At 40.2% G+C, this 8,763-nt stretch overlaps 1 long non-coding RNA gene across 1 annotated transcript in view; it reads right to left on the bottom strand.

Moving 5' to 3' along the window:
- The window catches only part of LOC137974335 (uncharacterized), a 3,057-nt gene extending 1,312 nt beyond the window's left edge, over positions 1-1,745 (bottom strand). Inside the window, exons 1-2 of the long non-coding RNA XR_011117422.1 lie at positions 1,564-1,745; positions 731-1,094 (exon numbers count right to left, since the gene is read on the bottom strand). This is a non-coding gene — a long non-coding RNA (uncharacterized lncRNA). The remainder of the gene's footprint in view (positions 1-730; positions 1,095-1,563) is intronic.
- Between the last annotated feature and the right edge of the window lie 7,018 nt (positions 1,746-8,763).

The following is an 8,763-nucleotide window of genomic DNA, read 5'->3' as shown; positions in this document are numbered from 1 at the left end:
TCGGAGATTTTTCTCTGTCTTAAGGTGATGCACATAAAGTGTAGTTCCTGATGCTGTTGATCAGCGAAGGTTCTTCATCTATCATATTCACAGTAGCGTACGGCCTCACTTGATTTCTGTGCCGGAAAGCTCAATGTTTTAATTGTTTTAATGTCAGAGGACGCAGAACTGAAATTGCGTTTTTATCCGAGGTTTGCTTGAATGCCCGGTGATGATATTTCCTGCTTTCTGCTTTTTGAGGACCATCAATGAAAAAACATTACACGACAGTGTTTTATCGCAATTCCTCAAATTAAGTAATTTATTGATAACTCAGTGTAGAATATTAAACGCAATCTCACATGGGTTCGAAGACCGTTCGAGCCTGGATTCAGTTTTCAGAAGAAGAAGGAGAAGAAAAAGAAGAAGAAGAAGAACTGAGAAGGAGAAGAAGAAGGAGAAGAAGAAGATAGGAATTAGAGGGATGGATTATCGTCGATTCTGTTTTTTTTCTCTTTAATTTGCGATCTAAGAAAAACTGAGAGGTTGGGGAGCTTTTGCAATGACGACGACTTCTGCACCTACGTAATAGTCACTTGAAATCATACGTTTGAATCGATAGTTTACACCCTTATTTCGCGAAACACGGCCGACATTACGCCGTGAAAAGTTACAAAGTTTAAATATAAGATATTTGTAAGGGACGGGCCAGATTCTCGGTTCAATTTGTCAGGTTAGATTTTAAACTAACCTGTATGTCGTCCTTCCCTTGTACTTCAAATTCCCCTTGCTCAAACTTATTCTAGTGTAGACTCCAACAGTATCTTCCAACTGTAACCCTCGTTGTTTATCTCGGTCTAATCTTTCCTGTCTTGTGTTTTCAAGGCGCATTGTTTGTCGTTTTATAATCTCTCTTTTGACTGGTTGTGGTATGGTGGATTCACCCCTGAACTGTAAAACGCTGGAAGGTGTGGTGTGTCTCGACCTTTCTGGAGCAAGCGGTCGACGGATGCTCTTGAAATCTCGATAATCAGTTTTCGCTTGGCAATGCATTTCACGAAGAGAAATGCGATTATCAGTGTTCTTGTCGGTGATACCTTCCAACCTTCTAAAACCTGCAACAGATTGGATCACATTTAAAGGTTGTCAAGTGAGAGAGCGCACATGACGACAATATCATGTTTGACTGTTGAAGGGTTTCCGCCTTTATATATATACACGGCAGACGGCTTCCTCTTGACTTATGCAGCGCACTTTACTGGCGACAACTGATTGGGGAGCATAGAACTCATTTTTCCGCGCAAGCCGTACTTCTGGTACTTCAATGACGTGGAGAGATTTGGGGCTTGTTTTCAAGGATAGAGGAAGCGAGGAAGGGTAACTTTAGGGCCTTGGGGCTCCTTGTTATTTTTGTGTCCGATCCACATTTAAATGAAGCTACGATGCGTGATCATGCAACTGCTCGCAGGAGGAATCTGCTTAACTAGTATCGAGCAAGGCTCTGCGTCTCCTGCAATTTATAACTTGAGGATGTTCCCGGACGCGTCTGTTAATAATTATATCCAAAAACTGTAAATCTCTTACCCTTCACACTTGATTTTTCTAAACGCAAGTTATAGAGAGCCCACTGAAGATTTCGCTGATCGTTATTGTATTTTTGAATCTCCATTTCACGCTTTCTTGTAAGATCACCAAGTGAAGATTCCAGCGAGCCAACTTCACGCCGTTCTTTGCATAAAAACAAACGCCTAGCATCTTTATGTACTCTAAAAATATCGACTACTTCTTCCTTGGAGCGATATTCATTTTCCGTTGTTATCTTTATAGTAGGGCTTGTCGAGAAAGGCATTTTTACGTCAGCCGAGAGAAAAACGCGAAAAATCTTTCAGATTAATTACAATATTGAAATGTAGGCAATTTTGCCACTTAAAAAGCTTCTTCATCTGTTACGTGTTATCCAAATCCTATTTAAAAATGAATAATAACAATATTCCACGCAGCGGTCTCCGGAAATAGCTTCTTTACAAACGGCGAAAACAGAGGTTTGATTATTTTCGAACTGTAACTTGCTTATTTCGTTGACTAATGCATTACAATTCAATTTCCGTTATTTAAAATTAATTTGTCCCCCCTTAGTGAGAATATATACTTGACGCGTAATTCGCAAGAAATCACAAATATGAAGTGGCTATAAGCTCTATGAAATTCTGAAGCGAGCAGTTTCTGTTCAACATGCATTGCTGATTCAGGAAGACTACAAAGTCAACAAGACAAAAAGATAGAAGTGATCCTCGTACTTATCTAGAGAATTTAAGAAATTGTCTCATATAGACACCTGAAAAATTCAGGCAACTTTAACGGCATTCGAACCTACAAATAAATTGTCCTGCTCCCACCTGAGTGGTTTCATAGCCTCAGTTGGTAGAGCATCGAGAGCTCATGGGTTTGAATCCCCGTGGAAGCCCGTGGAATTTTAAAGATAAATTTCTTTCAAAGTCAAGATGATCGTTCAAAACTAAATAGTCTAAATATGTGAAGGTGTTGAAGAACAACACGTCTTGATGGACATTAATTAATGTTGAAGAGTCTTTATCGGCCGACTCTCGCTCGACTATCGACTGATACAGGACCGACATTTCAATTGGCCGATAAGCCACAGGCACTTGACCGATAAGCTACCGATATGATCACGGTCGATACTTCGGCCGACATCAATGGAAGCTCGACCTATTTTTCGGTTGGCTAGCGGTCGATATGTCGGTCGATTGTCGGTCGAATGTCGATCGAGTTTCCACCGAGATACCGGCCGATACACCGGTCGATATGTCGATTGAAGTACCCAACAAGATACATGATCCGGATTATCTATTCCTTCGGTTAATTTAGTATGGTTGCATCTAAACTTTGGACTGCACTTCCAGTAGAATTGCGTAACATACCCTGCTTACTAAGTACTTTTATCCCACCATTAAATCGCTTTTTTAAACTAAGAGTTATTAACTGTGAGAGGACAACAAAGACAACAAGCTTTACTTGCATGACTATACATGTACATATTGTGATGAAAAGTCATTGAAGACCAGGAACCCATCAGTAGGAGCCTTCCTCTGCCCTTTTTGTTTTCCCCGGGAAACAGCGTTTTCATGGTTACAGTTAGCCAATCAGTGCTGTTTATTATGCATTTACAATTTCGCATAAATTAGCTCCGGCTCAAACATGGCGGACAGACGGGAATCGGAAAGCTCAAATTCAGAGGTAAAGAGTAGCGAAGGAGACACCGATAGATAGTTTTCAGGTGACGACTATGAGGGTTATGAAGAATATGAAAGTAAGAGTGAGAGTGAGTTAAAAAGTAGCGAAGAAAGTGATGGACACAAATAAGCGACTACTCTGAAGGATTCTGCGTCCGAAGAAGCGACTCCCCGCCACTGCTAAAAAAGGATCCGGAACGCGGCGAACCAAACCAACAGCCTCAAGCTCTCTGAAAGAAGATAAGATGGAGAAATTGTCGTCATGGATTTTCTCAATAGAACAAGTAATATCGAGTAACATCGCCATCGAGGCTGACGTTATTTCAGGGTTGTATATAAGAGCCGGTAGCCGGCGAAGTTCGCCGGCTTCTCTGTCAGGTTTCGCCGGCTACTTTCATTGTTTGAGGAGTCAAGACATGTACAGGAAATGGTGTTTATGAGGTCCAAACTACTTGGGCTCAATACAAATAAAAATTTGCCGTGCCTATCTTTTCTGAAAACACATAAAAGACTCCTGACTCAAGGGCAGTTTAAAAACGTTATGCTTGAGACTCTCGTTTTGAAAAAATCTTGCTGCGGTGGCGGGAAAGTAGGGACAATATGATTTGTTGTCCGCCATATTGGATTTCGCTAGGAAAAATCACTCAAGGACGTTTTAGTCCGCGCAAAACTTCCTTTAATCACGCCGCAATCAAAAAAACTTGTAAACAAAGAAGCACTTTCAAAAGGTTTGTTCTCAAACCAGAAGGAAATTTACATATGATGTTCTGCTAGCAACACGCTCAGCCTGCGTTCACGCATCTCTTACCACAACTCAACTGAGGAACAAAACTAGCCCCTGATCATTCACTAACCGCTCCTTCGTTTTCACTTCGAACCTTCAGTTGATCATTTATAGCGAACGTAGAAGCTGAGGACTCGTAGACTTTATTTAAACACTTGAACGTAACGCTCCTCGGAGTTAAATCCTACTTGCCCGCGTAAGTGCTCGTCCTCTCGAGGGCATCTCTACGCTTCAACATGACAACGGATCTTTATCCAACGTCACTCTTGATCAACTCTCACTACTTTACGGAACTACTAAACTCTTCGGAAAAAACTACATCACTCTTAAACCGCTCGAGTGATTTTCAATTTTCGAAATTACTACAACCAAGTTCCGCAAGCATATTTTCTCGCTAATTACACAATGGAACGAATGTGTGTCATCTTCACACCTAAACAGCATCGAAACATCCTTTACGCCATTGGCCAATTAGTATCCTCCAATCAGCTTCTTTATTTAACAACCAATCAGAAGCCTTTGCCTGTCTAGTCCTTCAAGTATGTGCCATGTTTACAAGTTGTCAAGTGGCAATATTTGCCATGCTCGTTATCTCCAGCAAAACCACCAAAAAGATACAAAAAATATCACTCAACTTCTTGTTTATAGGGTTGTATTATTGAAATGTCGCTTCGTCTTTCTTTAAGTAACATGGTTTTCATAGTGTAATTGCAGCTTGATTCATCCCTCTAATGTGTGAGTTTCATGGCCCAAAATGCCAGGAAATGCATTTTCCGGCATTCAGTTTTCAAAAATTTTCCGGGGGAGCATGCCCCCGGACCCCCTAGAAGCGATGGGCAAAAGCCCATCGTATGGGTCCTCCGGACCCACAACCGTCTACTTTGCAAAAAGCCCCGGCTACTTAAAACCTTAAAGAAAACCCTGTATTTCAATATGCTTAAAAGTGATGACTGTTCCCCCGACAGCCGGCTTTCTGAATACTGTGATCGTTTTCAGTTAACAAACACTGTAACTGTGCCTACCCGAACAACAGATACGTCGAGCACTCTTCTTGATGTTATTTTGACAACTCACCCGGAAAGATTCTGCTATACTAACACTCTACAACTCGGTATCAGTGATCACGATATGGTTGTTACAATTCGCAAATGGAAGCTACCTAAAACTCCACCAAAGCTCATTACTTATCGCTCAATGAAACGGTTCGACGCTGATATTTTTCTCCAGGATTTACACAGTGTCCCCTGGGACTCGGCGTTTGTTTACGATGATATCAACAACATCTGGGCGCACTGGTATAAATTATTCACTGAAGTGATTGATCGTCATGCACCGCTTAAGAAGAAACTGGTACGCGGTAACACTGTGGCATGGATGACACCAAAAATTATTCAGGCTATAAATACAAGAAATCGTTTACACAGAAAGTTTACTAAGAACAAAACATCTGAAAATTGGGAGGCCTACAGGAAACAACGGAACTTTGTTACATCTTTAAAACGTTCCGCCCTTAAATCATACTGCATTAATGTATCCACAAACTCCGAACACCCTGGGGAATTTTGGAAGAAATTTCATTGTTTACTTCCAAGCAAAGACAGAGGCAACGGCCATATTCAACTGATTGAAGATGGACGCCTCATTTCTGACAGTATTGATGTCGCCAACCTTTTCAACGATTATTTCATTCATGCAGTACCTAGGCCTACCCACATGTCCAACTTACAGCCAGAAGAGTTTAAAACTCATTCCAGTGTTATAGCCATTGAACAGAAATTTAAAGGACAAATGAGCTTTTCATTCACTCCTGTCCGGGATTCCTACATCAGAAGGATACTTTCTAGTATCAAAATCAATAAAGGTCAATAAAGCCACCGGTGCTGACGGAATCTCTCCACGCCTGCTGAAACTTGCTGAGCCAGGAATTCTCGGTTCTTTTACAAAATTAATCAATCGGTGCATCATTAATAGCTCCTGGCCTACAGATTGGAAAATTTCCATTGTCTCTCCGATGTATAAAAAAGACAGCGAGACTCTACAATCTAATTACCGTCCTGTATCTGTGTTATCGGCTGTTTCAAAAATAGCCGAAAGAGTTATCTTTGATCAGCTATACGAGTTTTCTCTTGACTTTCTCAGTGGGAATTTGTCTGGTTTCCGGAAAGGACATTCATGTACAACAGCCCTTCTCAAGACATGCGAAGACATTAGGGAAAATTTAGACTCTAGCGAATACTCTGCAGCAATTACTATAGACCTCTCCAAAGCATTTGATTCTATTAACCATAATTTGCTTCTTGCAAAGCTGTCAGCGTATGGTGTAACTGAAGACGCCCTACAACTTTTATGTTCGTACTTGACTGATCGAAAGCAACATGTCAAGATAGACGGTAATTTGTCAGATTGGCAAATTATGAAGAGTGGAGTTCCTCAAGGTTCAATCTTGGGCCCCCTTCTCTTCAATATATATATGAATGATGCGAACGTTTCAGATATTTCGTGCTCCTTAAGATTTTATGCCGATGACACTACGGGGTACTCTTCAAGCCTTTGTCCATCCACCTTGCAGATAAACCTACAAAAAAACCTTGGTCTACTCGTCTCCTGGTTCCATAAGAACTTCCTGGCGATCAATCATAGTAAATCTCAATCTATCGTCTTTAACAGAGCAACTTTACCAACGCCCTTTGTTATCGAAAGTAATGAACTGGATTACGTTCCACAGATCAAGCTCCTCGGAGTAATCATTGACAATTCACTCTCTTTTAAAGCACATATTAAAGAAATCTGCCGGAAAGTGAACATAAAAGTTTCAATTCTTCGTCGCATTCGTAAATTTATATCCTTAGATATTATGATTAAATTGTACAAAGCATTTATTCTGCCTCATTTCGAATATGCATCACCACTGTTCTAGGTCTAAGTAAAGGTCTGTCTGCGAAACTAGAGTCAACCAACGCATTCGCTTTAAGGATTCTTCTTAATCACTCTAAATCGACTGCTTATGAAGAGTTACTTAACATCGCACATATTAAAAGCCTGGAACACCGACGCATAGAACAAGCACTGACACTCGTATACAAAAGTATTTATTGCCAGGCACCGAACTGCATTCGGGAAAGGTTTATCCTGCGTAGCAACGGTTACAGCCTACGGGGCCATCTTAAGGTTGTTATTCCAAGACCAACCTCATCTTATATGCAACATTCTTTCACGTACCAGGCTAGTAAACAATGGAACAATCTACCAGACAAAATAAGGATGTCAGAATCCCTTTCTACATTTCGGAAGAACTTACAAAACATACAATTGTCTTCATCGTATGACTGCAGCTTTATTTTTTGTAAATAGACAGGCTAATTACCAATATTTTCTTTTATTGAATTATTGATTATTGTAATAGGTTTTTATTCATTTCAGTTGATTTAATTTTTATTTCTTATTTTTCACTCATTACTTGTACATGTAAGATTATCTTAATTATCACATTGTAATTTTTTATGACAAATTTGCATTTAAACGAGCTATCGCTCATATGCGATATGTGTTTAAATAAAATTACTTACTTACTTACTTACTTACGTGTTGATCAATTCCGATTATATAATTCAACTTCTTTTTCACAGCAAGTTAAAGCACGAATTGCTGTGGTTATTAGTTCCACTTTTCTTGTGAATAAAGTACAGTAATATTCACGAGAAAGAATTGTAAATCTGCAAGTTCAGCTTAACAGTGGCCAACGCTAACAGCCTCAGTTACGAGTGCTCGTATTCCCATTTTCACGACAAAAGTAACTGAAGTTAATCCCCCTGTCGGGTGAGGTTGGTATCTGGATGGGATACAACCGAGATGTAAAGTGTACGACACGTGATTGCCTTTCGTAGACGTCATAAAAATCGTGATGCCTTTTTTTCAATCGGGATACTCATATATAACGAAATCCTGACCATTTGTCACTTTAGGAGACATAAATCAAGTTCGGAGTAAAGAGCTCACTAAACCGCTCGTGACCTTGATGAATACACCCAGCGACTGATAACATTGCGTTTGACAAGAAAAATCTGTGAAAGAAAAAACCTCACCTACTGATCGACGATTGCAAATGGACGATACCACGAAGGCAAGTTGTGCAAACCAGCTAATGCCGCTGATCCTACTTACTGCATCTTCCCAAAATATCATCTCCAATCAACCAAAGAAAAAAAGTCGCGGTGAACGGACGAGTATGAAGATCCTAGGTCCCACACGGACACTAATGATTAGCTTTCAATTAACATTCAGCGCGGCTTATTGTAAAATAGTAGGTTATATTTATTTTACTGCGCTTTTGAACATTTTATGCTAAAAAGCACATCAGAAATTAGCTATTATTAACTATCAGATCAGCGGAGAGGTGGCAAAAGGATGCCATGCTTTCTAAAGCAAACTGAAGCGCCATCTCGAAAGCAATTCTTTAGCTGATACACTGCGTCCTGCAATGACACCTGCCTGCCATAAATATGCATCCTCAGCCATCTGCAGACTCTTCGTCATAGTCTAAGGTGACGACGAAAAACAATCCACACGAACAATCCAGTAAAAGGATCAATCGCAGTCATCAAAAAGTAACTCAGTTTTGGAATTGGGTGCTTCGACCTCTGAAATACAGCACCTTGTTCTGTGTTTTCTGGGCGTAAATCAGTGCTATTTGAAATATGCAAAAGACCCATGTACAGTATATCATATAAACCCCCAAGAAGTGTCGTGAGA

Source organism: Montipora foliosa, chromosome 1 (genome assembly GCF_036669935.1).
Source record: "Montipora foliosa isolate CH-2021 chromosome 1, ASM3666993v2, whole genome shotgun sequence".
Lineage (NCBI taxonomy): Eukaryota > Metazoa > Cnidaria > Anthozoa > Scleractinia > Acroporidae > Montipora > Montipora foliosa.
Note: the sequence above shows the minus strand (reverse complement) of the source record. Positions and strands in the feature narration are given on the sequence as shown.